At 42.1% G+C, this 13,393-nt stretch overlaps 1 pseudogene across 1 annotated transcript in view; it reads right to left on the bottom strand.

Moving 5' to 3' along the window:
- Positions 1–13,107, bottom strand: part of LOC124048468 — a 57,233-nt pseudogene extending 44,126 nt beyond the window's left edge. Inside the window, exon 1 of the transcript XR_006841217.1 lies at positions 12,956–13,107. The product of XR_006841217.1 is annotated as a R3H domain-containing protein 1-like (transcript). The remainder of the gene's footprint in view (positions 1–12,955) is intronic.
- Positions 13,108–13,393: the final 286 nt, after the last annotated feature.

Genomic DNA, 13,393 nt, shown 5'->3' with positions numbered 1-13,393 from the left:
AAAAATGTTCTTAATGTTTAAACTTCCGTTTTTTTATCGTTTTTCTGTTAAAATGATAACAAAATGTTATAAAATTCCACATCAAATCCTTTTGCATGCTATGGCCGCTAGGGGGCAATGAAGTTCTACCTCAGTCCTACAGCAGCCGGCACCTGAAATCCGCTTGAGGCAGGTGACATGTCCAGAAGACAACCGCTAATTCACGTTGACTCATGTTTCTTTCAATTGTTATGTGCATTAGCGACTCACAACAAAAATGTACCTAGCCAAATGATCACAGTTCTCCCTACATTCTCTTTTCCCTTTGTTGTGGCTCACTCAATTTCAATGCAACCGCACCCCACACACACGCTGCGCACCCAAGCTCACAGCCCCCCCCCCCCCCCAAACACACACACACACACAACTCCCATTAGGCCTAAAGTCATGATTGCCTATAAAACATAACTAAATCAGAAAAACCTTATAACGAATTCAAAATGGACTGGTTGATTAAAGTAGGGAAATGTGTTCCTATTACAAGCTGCAGTTATGGAATAATAAAGAAGTCATCTTTTTTTCTAACTGCTACAGTGTGCCATTTAAAATGAGGTTACAAACCCCCCCCCAAACCTAGGCAAGATCTCAAATCAACTGGTCTCAACTCAAGTTGTAAAGGGAATAACACCCTGTTGAAATGGCAATAAACAGCGCTATTGACGAGAAAGACGCATCCGTTTCAGCAGTGCGAGTCATGGCTCAAAATGGCGCTTGCTAAACTTGAGGTAATTTGCTAAATTACCTCAACTCAAGTAGGCCATTGACAATTAGAAAATTACCTCAACTCAAGTAGGCCATTGACAATGTCTGCATTTCAACTGCAATAATTTCTGTAACCAAAGTTTTCCCCAACTTAACGACAATGACTTGCTGAGCGCTTTATATCCGTGGCAAATCATTTGAATGATTAATATCCCCTCTTACTAACATTAGAGCATTGTTGCGTTAGGTAGGCCTATTTGTAATAAATAAATAAAAATGTAACCCCTTTATGATGATCAGGACCTGTTAGTGGTAGTTGTGATAATTGCACAGATTTTATTTTGTGGAGACAAAAATATCAGGTTAGGGATTTCTTCTTAATGTTAATGATTCAATTTCTTTTAAATGTTAGTTAACATTCACACCCCTAGTCAGCGCACGGTCAGGGTACAAGTCCTGGTTATCCATCTGACCATGTGAATGTTAACCTATTTAAAAAGGTCTCGCTCTCCATAGCTGATGTGTGTGAGATCAGTCATCCAGAGAGCTGGTGCTCTCATGCATGGTTCAGTTTTGTTTGCCTCAAACCTCTCAGATGTAGAGGTTTAGGTGTTCATGAAAAGGAGGCCAGGAACTGCAGAAGGGGACAGACAGGGTGCCCTAATCTTCCTATAAAAAGAAGCCTTGACCACAGAATCTGAAGGGACAACTTATCGACTAAAAACACAGGCAGGCTTTTCATTTACATTTACATTTAAGTCATTTAGCAGACGCTCTTATCCAGAGCGACTTACAAGCGCCACGGTTGTCAGGCACACACTCTGGATTTCTGAGTATCAATTCACATTTGGCAAATACGGTTTCCCAGAAAAAAAAAGAGAAAAAAAAAGAGTGAGATCCTGAATAAGTGGCAGTCAGTCCCAATTCACACTCAACAGCCACCACATTCTCCAAACCCCCACCAAACCACCACATTCTGTAACCCCCCCCCCCCCACACACACAAAGCTGTAACAAAGGATATCAAAGTGGCACCGTCACTCATGTCATTCCAGCACTATAGCTGGGAAAAGAGAAAAATCTGTCAAATAATTATAGCTTGTCCTACGATTTCACTCTGCTGTTGTCTTTTTTGTTCTTTCACATGCAAAAACAAAGTCCCCGGCATTCAGCTTGGAAACACCTGGCACAGGGCTTGTGAGACAACACTTCCAAAGCGCTCGACCAATTCATTTGCATAATAAAAAAAGCGTAATGGCAGCGATTACTAATTAAGACTCGAATTGCAATTTGCTCTCAGGAAAGAGGGAGGAAAAATGAGAGAGAGAGAGGTGACAAATGCATTTATTTACATTTTTCCCCAAGGACATACTGATTCATGCACATTCTAGGAAGGCAAAAAAAAAGTCCTAATGAGGTCCCTTGGGGTGTAGGGAGAGCCTTCTCTTTCTCTCCCCCTCGTTCTCTCCTTTCCCTCTGTGTTGGGGAACGTGTTCCATCCTCATTAGAGCAGAGGCAGGAAACGGGGCTGCACAGACTCTGGGTTCGGCATATGTCACTGAGATGGAAGGACAAGTGTGTGTGTGTGGGGGGGGGGGGTTGACGTTAGCTAGCGCTAGTCGGCTGTACCTGCGCCAGAACTCAGATATTTATCCCCCTATAGCTATATATTTTTAATATTTTTTAAAAACGCTTTAAAATGGTGAGCCAACATGTTTTACCTCAAACTCATTCTCTCATGGCTTTATCATGTCCCCCTGCAGCAGACATACGGTGAACAATGCATTTGTTATATCAAATCGCAATATCGAACCACAATACATACACTGAACAATATAAAATGCAACAATTTCAAAGATTTTACAGTTCCTTATAAGGAAATCAATCAATTGAATTAAATGTCTTAGGCCCTAATCTATGGATTTCACAACTGGGAAACTGTTGGACGGAGAACTAAAAAATATATATTTTTTAAAGGATAGTGAACAAGTCAGTATCTAGTGACCACCATTTGCTTCTTGCATCTCGACACATCTCCTTCGCATAGAGTTGATAAGGCTGTTGATTGTGGCATGTGGTCCCAATCCATGGAACACCTAGGAACCTGGAACCCGTAGTCCTACACTGTCGATGCAGATCAACCCAAACATGCTCAAATGGGTGACATGGCTGGTGAATATGCAAGCCATGAAAGAACTGGGACATTTTTAGCTTCCAGGAATTGTGTACAGATCCTTGAGACATGGGGCCATTCATAATGCTGAAACACGAGATGATGGCAGCGGATGAATGGCACGACAACGGGCCTCGGGATCTCATCACAGTATCTCTGTGCATTCAAATTGCCATCAATAACATGCAATTGTGTTCGTTGTTCATAGCTTATGCTATAACCTCACTGCCACCATGGAGCACTTGGTTCGCAACAATGACATCAGCAAACCGCTTGCCGATACGATGCCATACACGCCATTTGCACGGTACAGTTGAAACAGTGAAGAGCACACTTCTCCAGCGTGCCAGTGGTCATCGAAGTTGAGCATTTGCCCACTGATGTCGGTTACGACGCCGAAATGCAATCAGGTCAAGACCCTGGTGAGGACGACGAGCACTCAGATGAGCTTCCCTGAGACGGTTTCTGACAGCAGAAATTTTTTTTTTGTGCAAACCCAGTTTAATCAGCTGTCTGGGTGGCTGGTCTCAGACGATCCCGCAGGTGAAGAAGCCAAATGTGGAGGTCCTGGGCTGGCTTGGTTACACGTAGTCAGCAGTTGTGAGGCTGGTTGGAGGTACTGCCAAATTCTTTAAAAACGACACTGGAGGCAGCTTATGATAGAGAAATTAACATTAAATTCTAGCAACAGCTCTGGTGGACATTCCTGCAGTCAGCATGTCAATTGCAATCTCCCTCAAAGCTTGAGACATCTGTGGCATTGTGTTGTATGACAAAACTGCACATTTTAGAGTGGCATTTCATTGTCCCCCGCACAAGATACACCTGTGTAATGATCATGCAGTTCAATCAGCTTCTTGATATGTCACACCTGTCAGGTGGAAGGATTATCTTGGCAGAGAAACGCTCACTAACAGGGATGTCAACAAATGTGTGCACAAAATGAGAAATAAAAAAAATTGTGTATATGGAACATTTCTGGGATCTTATATTTCAGCTAATGAAACATGGGACTTACAATTTAAATGTTGAGTTCATATTTAGTTCAGTATAGAGTCCCAACACAATATCGTATTTGCACCTATGTATCGTGATAATTTTGTATTATGAGGTCTATGGCAATTTTCAGCCCAATCAACAACTGCAAAGTTGTAGATTGTTTTAATGCAATGAAAATGTGTTTGCAGAACATACATCTGTGGTGGTTTCCGATGGCAAACCACCATGAACCTCAAATGACGACCCCCAGTACACTATATCTATTGATCTGAAGATCACTGCCCCCCCCCCCCCGGGCTTTTTATAGGACACCGTGTTTCTTAGCAACCGATAACATCACATCGTTGGTGTTTTTTCTTCCCCCAAGCCGGAGAAACAAAATGAATATGCGACTCCAGACAGTTTCCCCAGCCCAGACTTCAAAAAACAAACACGGCATAGTAATGCTGGAAGTGACAGGTCACTGCTCACATTTATTGATTCCCAGAGCGACAGGCAGGCGTACGATGCAGCACACACCCAGACTGGCATCTTCCCACACACGCCCCACCATGTGGAGCAGAGTATCATCAGCCTCCTCTTCAGTTGTTTAAGGCGAGAGTCTCCGTGCAACCCCCCTCCCAAGTGATTGACCTTTTCTATTGCACAGGTATATGCAGAGCAGCTTAGTATCCACTACAGGGAAAGGGCAACAGTGTTTGTAGAGTGATATTAAACCCCTATAGGGACCAGAGAAACAGCGTTTCCCTCGCTCTCCCTCTATCGGCAATCTGCAATTCTCTACGAGAAAAATTGCTAGGGGAGAAGAAACTAATTAGAAGCACATGGGAGAGATCGGTAGCAATTAGAGGGGAGCTCGTCAGCTGTGAACCCCTACCTGCAACAGTGGCTCTGCGCTGCACAGGAGCACAGATGACAGGGTGAGCGTTCTGCACAATTGCAGCTCTGTCTGCCCCCCCACCCCGCTCCCCCCCCTCTCTATTGGTGTGAAAAATATGCAGGAGTAGGGGCTGCCGCAGAAAATATCTGTGGGGGGCCTGGGAGAGAGCAGGGTTTCGCCAGGCTTATATTCTAATTAGGTCAACCCTCATCCTAATGGTCGACCTCTACCTTGATTTGACAGAGCCTGGTGCTGGTGGACCCCCCACCTGGATGGCAGACTGCAGGGAGGGAGGGAGGGAGGGAACATTGGAGGGAAAGGTATCATTGAAGCCCAGGCGAAGGACAGACCAGACGGCAACCCTGAACACTCAGTTCTTTTATGTTATCGGTTGTACTCGCTTTCAGGGAACTGAATGTAATAGAAATACCCAACACTGTCCAAGAGATGCACTCATTCTGTGGAGAATGATATAAACCCCCAGCCAGCCATCCTAGGTTATTCCTTAATATTGTGTAAATTTAATTGGCTCCGTGACCCTTTTCTGATGATGGATGACTCAAGGATTCAGAGCGCATTCATACAACGTAAAAGACTGATGGGGGTGAGGGTGTAATAGTTTTAAAGCCAGCACTTGGGCCACTGTATAGGCGAATAGATAAAACTGCTGTCTGCCTCAAATGGAAAAACTCCAACAAATCTTGTGTCGGGTATTTCACATTGTTGTCCCAAAGTTCTGATGGAAGCCACATGAAAAGGGTGAAGGTAAAACAGGGATATGTGGCTTTAACTTTTAAACAAGGTGTTGAGGAATCAGGATTCTGCCGTTCACAATTCCACAGCAAAAATAGAGGAAGAGAGAGGAGCAAGCGAGTGATAGAGTAGAGATAAACAACAAAAGAAATTGTCAGCAATGGGCCTCCCGAGTGGCAGTGGTCTAAGGCTCTGTCACTAGAGATCCTGGTTCGAGTCCAGGCTCTGTCGGAGCCAGCAGTGACCGGGCTACCCATGGGGCAGCGCAGTTGATGAAACCAATGTTGCATTCTCAATCATTGGCTAGGATACCTTTTCCATAAACCATATCAATAACGCGAAGGGACACAAATTAATAAACTAAACTTACTCCCTTTGGATGATTAATGAATGACCAAATATGAATCCATTAGCCAGTCAGTCACACAATGATGATAGGCTAGAGCTCAAAGGTTAGAAAGCCCCCTATTCATCAGTCCCTCCTCCCTGTCCTACAGTCTTCACAAAGGAGTGGTCATATTTCTAGAACCTGGACCCCTGTCACCATTCTCATCACGATGAATTCTAATTGACCAGCAGCACCCTTGTGACTGACAGACAGCATCAAATGGACCCAAAGGGCAGCCACCAAGCACATAACTATTGACTAGCAGCATACCGCATGTGTCTCAGAATTATATACATATATATATATATATTTTAATCCATTCATCCCCACAAAACCTGTTGGCCTCGCTGTTCCAGTAATACCACTTATTCACGCATTTCAAAAACAGGTTTAGGGTAGAGGTCAACCGATTAACCAGAATGGCAGATTAATTAGGGCCGAGTTATAACCTGTATTTCTGGACACCGATTTGTAAAAAAAAAAAAAAATGTTACACCTTTATTTAACTAGGCAAGTCAGTTAAGAACACATTCTTATTTTCAATGACGGGCTAGGAAAGGTGGGTTAACTGCCTTGTTCAGGGGCAGAACGACAGATTTTTACCTTGTCAGCGCAGGGATTCAATCTTGCAAACTTACGGTTAACTAGGTCAACGCTCTAACCACCTGCTTCTCATTGCACTCCACGAGGAGCCTGCCTGTTACGCGAATGCAGTAAGCCAAGGTAAGTTGCTAGCTAGCATTCGGACACATTGACTGTATGTACATCTTGCTTTACAGCCTTGTTCTAAAATTGAATTGTAAAAAATGCACAATACCCCAAAGCAAAAACTGGTTTAATGTCTTTCAGAAACATTTACGTGTCATTAAACAAGCATTAAACTTATCTTATAAAAAACAATCAATCACAATCACTAGTTAAAATAGTAATATCAACCATGTGTAGTTATCTAGCGTGTCCTGCGTTGCATATAATCGATGCGGTGCGTATTCGCGAAAAAGGACCGTCCTTGCTCCAATGTGTACCTAACCATAAACATCCATGACTTTCTTAAAATCAATACACAAGTATATATTTTTTAAACCTGAATATTTAGCTAAAATAAATCCAGGTTAGCAGGCAATATTAACCAGGCAAATTGTGTCACTTCTCTTGCATTCATTGCATGCAGAGTCAGGGTATATGCAACAGTTTGGGCCGCCTGGCTTGTTGTAAACTAATTTGCCAGAATTTGACATAATTATGACATAACATTGAAGGTTGTGCAATGTAACAGGAATATTTAGACTGATGGATGCCACCCGTTAGATAAAATACGGAACTGTAATAATAAACATCTTGTTTTCGAGATGATAGTTTCTGGATTCGACCATATTAATGACCTAAGGCTCGTGTTTCTGTGTGTTATGTTATAATTAAGTCTAGAATTTGATAGAGCAGTCTGACTGAGCGACGGTAGGCAGCAGCAGGCTCGTACGCATTCATTCAAACAGCACTTTCGTGCGTTTTGCCAGCAGCTCTTTGCTGTGCTTCAAGCATTGCTCTGTTTATGACTTCAAGATTAGGCTGGTGTAACCGATGCGAAACAGCTAGTTAGTGGGGTGTGCGCTAATAGTGTTTCAAACGTCACTCGCTCTGAGACTTGGAGTAGTTATTCCCCTTGCTCTGCATGGGTTAGGCTGCTTCGAGGGTGGCTGTTGATGTGTTCCTGGTTCGAGCCCAGGTAGGGGCGAGGAGAGGGATGGAAGCTATACTGTTACACTGGCAATACTAAAGTGCCTATAAGAACATCAAATAGTCCAAGGTATATGAAATACAATATGGTATAGAGAGAAATGTTCCTATAATAACTACAACCTAAAACTTCTTGCCTGGGAATATTTAAGGCTCATGTTAAAAGGAGCCACCAGCCTTCATATGTTCTCATGTTCTGAGCAAGGGACTTAAATGTTAGCTTTCTTACATGGCACATATTGCACTTTTACTTTCTTCTCCAACACTTTGTTTCATTATTTATTTGAGGCTAAATTGATTTTATTGTGGTATTAAGTTAAAATAAGTGTTCATTCAGTATTGTTGTAATTGTCATTATTACAAATAAATGTTTAAAAGAAAAAAAAGAAAAATTGTCCGATTTAGTCAGTATCAGCTTTTTTTGTCCTCCAATAATCGTTATCGGCATAGCTGGGTTTCTGTACAGCACTTTGAGATATCAGCTGATGTACGAAGGGCTATATAAATAAATTTGATTTGATTAATAGTGCCTGGTACCGGTGCTGGTATAGGCCTCGATAAGCATGTTTGTCCAACGGTATCTTATCAGAGAGGAATAGGTGAAGCATGAATATGATAGCTAGCTAGCTAGCTACATGAAATATGAAAACATGTAGCTAGATCAGTCATTCACAATGTGGTCAATAAAAATGCAGGCTGTATTAAAAATAAAAAAAATCAGGATACAGTATGGTAAACATTAGGGCCGGGGCGATAGTGTCGCAATACTCGCTAGTACCATGGCAAGGAAACAAAACGGATTTAACTTCTATACGAAAACAGCTCTAATGTCAGAAAAAAAACATGTTTTCATCCAGAGTCACATGTATTTATTTTCCAAGCTATAACAAAGTATTTTACATACAGCAGGTTTTTAAAAGGACCTAAGAGTTGTCTGCTTCTTGATTTCATTTTTGCCATGGAAACAAATATGGTATATACACTGGTATTGTCGCAGCCCTACTAAACATTGTGTGTGTGTGTGTATTTTAAAGTGGGGCAACGATACATTATTGCTGTGTTTGCAAACGCGAGCCGTGCAAAGCCAAGCAGTTACTCAGGTGAGAGCTTCCTGGGCCTAATGAAGACTGACATTTGTTTCTGTTTCTCCTTCCCCGGGAGCCCATATATATGGCCCTATTCCCTATGGCACTCTATTCCCTATGTAGTGCACTACTTTTGACCAGGCACCATAGGGGTCTTGTCAAATCTAATGCACTTAATAGGGAGCCATTTGGGAAGCGAGCAACCCATGCATCACATCAGCTCCATTAACATCTTCGAGAGATACAGACCAGGGGGGGGAAAAAAAGAGACCATTGCCAAACAATACTGAGGCTGAGATTAGCTGTAATGCGATTAGACAGTCTGACAAACCTGAACTTGAGAACATTACAGTTGGGGACGTATCCTATGTGGAGAGAGAAACGAAAGATGAGACCAAGGCATGATACTAGACGGGTGTTTCTTTATTCAGTGTTTTTCTTCTTTTTTTCTCCCCCTGACAGATAATCTGACAGATAATCGTGTCTCACTAGGAGCTAAGGCAAGGCAAAGTCTGGACCTCATGGCACACAGCAGTGGCTGCTCAGTGCTGGGAAGTCACTTCAGTTGCAACCAGAGGACCGACCGACGATAGCACTTGTTTGAACGCCTTGTCTCAGCGGAGGATCTTGCAAATTGGCTTAATGTCCTTAAGTAAATGGGTGTCCTGATGCATTAGTGTATGTCCTAACCCTCAGACACAGGCAGAACCAGTTCAGGGCAATTCAACAGTATAACAGTGACAGTCAGATTGTTCACTTTCAAATGTATGTAAAACAAAAACCAATGATTGCAAAGTTAAACAAGCCACATAACTATTCACAAGGACTACTTTTAACAATTTCCACAGACATTATTACAAAACACATTCACTTCAAGAACAGTGCAGATTAGGGTGTGAACATTTAAACATAGAAATAAATCCCTCAACATTAACGATCCCAAACCAAAAAGACAACTGCAATGTGAAGAAAAACTATCGCAAATCTACCACTAACAGACCAATGACTATTACCAAAAATATTGTGTTATGATATTGTCCATATCACCCAGCCCTATCAAACTTTACAATCAAATAAACAGCTGATTAATCTATTAGCCTTATAGAGCACATATTGCAAACAATTAATTTGAACTAAAAACACATTTTGACATTTGTGTATCCTTGAAAATAGCTAATCAATAGCCCTAACCAAAAACAGCCCATGTTTTTTTCTGCAAACCGGCACATCATATTCTCTTTATTGTGACACACAAAGTGAGAGGATTTATGGTAGGGGAAACAGTGTTGCAATAGTATGTGACACGCAAACCTGGGAGCTTTGTGTTCCCATTGCCTTAAAAAGGCAACCGGACCATGGAATTCAAGTGAACCAAACTCAGAGAGGGGGCTCTTTTGAGGGGTCTGAAATCCTTTGGCGTTCACAAACCACAAAACATTTTGCCAACCACACTGAGTTCACATACCTAATGCAACATTGCTGGAACGTTACGAAGAGATATGCATTTTTCTAATTATCTACCACAGATATAAAGCACTACGCACATCATCGTCATTAACAGATGAGAGCAGCAAAGTCCTGTATGACAATACTTTAATGAGTCAAATGAGAAGGTGATTAAATGATTACAAAAATGATTGCAGTTGATATACTGCAATTGTCAATGGTAGAGGATGTCAGCGTCAATATCTAAAACCAGAAGACTACAAGATGCCATGTCCAAAAAAAAACATGACAGCCCAGATGAAGCAATTGTACAATGATTGCTTGGCAAGTGCAAAGCCCGAGCTCTCAAACACCATACGTAGCTTGAACAGATTGTTGGACGTCTATGAACACGTTTGTCACAAATCACTGCAATGAGCCATCACATCGATGAGAAGTGGGACATGAAGTACGTACTGAAAACATGGAGGCACACAACAGAACATAAAACAGCACTAATACCATCGTTGCTGAGTGGTGGATAGCAGTAAGGTAAGTGCGGTTACCACAGTCAAAGTCAAAATTGGCTGTGTATTCATTAATATAAGGTTAGACATAAGGTTAGCATTGTGGTTAGGATTAAAGACAAGGTTTGGTTTAAAACACATAAGAGAAATTGTAGAAATAGGCAAGGTTTATGACATTGTTGCTGTGGTACCTAGTGGGACCACTATGTAGGTGCCAAGGACTGGGGCAGATTGAACTGCATTGCCCCCTAGCGGTCATATGCAGAACCACATTGAATTTATGTCTTTTTTTTTAAAGTTTAAACGATAAAAGGCTGTTTAAATGTTGATAAATGTAAATTTGTCACATCCCTAGGGCAGATGGAAAGTCTGGTAAAATAATTACGTTTTGTGCTTTCGGTGCCGTAATTCGGTTACCAAACTTTGCATAGGCACAGTTCAAGTCAATGTGTTTTTGTCATTCACTGTTACAGTGGAATTGCCCTTCAGCAGTTTGACAGTCAGTGTAGCTACCCTGACAAACCCCACATGTAGTTATTATGAACCACTCAAAGGCAGACAGGTGTCTTAACATTGAGGTGCCGCTGGGCAACCCTAAAGAAAACTAGCCAATAATGTGGTTTTGAAATGTGCAGTAGTTGCAGGGCTGGGAGGAGAGGAAGATCTTCCCCCAGGTGATTAACTATTTATTGCTTTGGAGGATGTACTGTTATCTATCTTGTGGGATATCAGTCAGTGAGGCACAATAGAGAAACCATTTTCTGGGCCATTACACCTCACCTCTTCCTTCACCATGTGAATTTCCACCACAATCTTTTAATCAAAAGATTAAAACTGGGTATAAGGTAGACCACATACAATATTGTGTGTAGACCTGTGACACAGGAAATAACCTGTCTTGCTGTCAATCTATGAGCAACTTATGTTCGTGGTAGCCTTATAAGGCATCCAAAACAAATGTAAAAAGACAAATACCATAGATTTGGCCTAAATATAGAACATGACGTGCAAACCATTGAGCAGATAGTCCAACTAATGTTAATGTGTGGACATTAGAAATATAGTGTATCCTGTTCCAAGAGGGGAAATCCTACAATTGCAAAAGTACTTAAATTACTCAGCGATACGTCATAAATTTGGTAAACAATCCTATAAAAATCACAAGTTTGCAGGCATATGTCCATGCAAATATCAAACTAGGAAGAGGTCAATGATTATCGATGCCTGTGATTATGAACTAACATCCTGCCAAGGTATGATTAGGTCATATTTATTTTCCCATTGTAGAATTACCAAGTACCCTACATTGGTGAATCACCTACAATGAAATAGTGATACAAAAAAAAAATACTATGCTTGATTGTTTTGAAACCGGTGTTTAGAGCTAGGCTGGTACAAAACTCCGAATGCCCACCAGTAGCTATTTACGGGATACGTTTCAGCATGCGAGTCAGCCAGACGTAGGCCTAAATATCTCCATTCTATTTCCAAAGTTGGAGGAACACCACAGACGATAAACGTCATTGTCACCTTTCTGTAGTGACAACGATGTAACTAACTACTGCACATGGATATTGTAGCCAGATAGGTTTAGTTCGGCTAGCACTGCAAGCTCTCCAAACATGAACGTTACCTTTCATCGCATTACAACATCCAACATCACCGGTAACTTACGTAGTTAAGGTTACTTTCAAACAGGCAATAACTTGTTCCATATGAACTGACGTCAGTTACCGGTTATCAACTCGACCAGGTCACGTAACTACCTCGACTGTCTTACTAATAGAGCGTAACGTTATATTATTACACGTAACTCGCTAACTAACTTGTAGCTCGGACTTTGTCCATTGACACTAGCTACGAACGAAGCTAATTGGTGGCTAGCAAGTAATGGCAGGCCTCACATGGTAACGTTAGCATATACTCGCTAACAAGACACTTCTGTAAAAAAATAAAAAACCTAACCAGCCGACTCAGTTATACATGTTAATAACCAGTTTTTGGTAGATTTTTTTTTAAAGGACGACTAGCTAGTTTGCTAGTTCTGTCAGCACGACACGTCAGGAAGAGTCCCTTGTTTTTATGCGACTGGTTAGCTAGCTAGCTACTTTCAGTTAGGCCAAAGCTTCGTCAACACATTGCCTTCCTCGCCATTGGACGCCGTTTAGTTAAGCAAGCTTACTTAGCTGCGCAAATTATGTTCATAACAAAACAACATGTTACAAATATAAACTATTAAAATTGTCCTTACCGGCTGCGATAACTTTTGAGTTATTGTTCAGCGGTGTCTATATTTTCAGTCAGAATCGGCAACATGAGAGCTTGGCGAGGGGGAGGCAGCGCGTCTGCAACGGTCTGACAGATCGGCGGAAGGCAGAGCGGAGCCAATGAGTGACATCGGCGGAAGGCAGAGCGGAGCCAATGAGTGACATCGGCGGAAGGCAGAGCGGAGCCAATGAGTGACATCGGCGGAAGGCAGAGCGGAGCCAATGAGTGACATCGGCGGAAGGCAGAGCGGAGCCAATGAGTGACATCGGCGGAAGGCAGAGCGGAGCCAATGAGTGACATCGGCGGAAGGCAGAGCGGAGCCAATGAGTGACATCGGCGGGTGCGTCCGTACATTCACCATCTACTTCTATTTCAGAGCACTGTCGTGTCTGCCAAAGCATTGACCTAACTGATGAATTTA

The sequence above is a fragment of the Oncorhynchus gorbuscha genome, linkage group LG01, assembly GCF_021184085.1.
Source record: "Oncorhynchus gorbuscha isolate QuinsamMale2020 ecotype Even-year linkage group LG01, OgorEven_v1.0, whole genome shotgun sequence".
In the NCBI taxonomy this organism is placed as follows: domain Eukaryota; kingdom Metazoa; phylum Chordata; class Actinopteri; order Salmoniformes; family Salmonidae; genus Oncorhynchus; species Oncorhynchus gorbuscha.
This window is presented reverse-complemented; position numbering and strand designations above follow the sequence as displayed.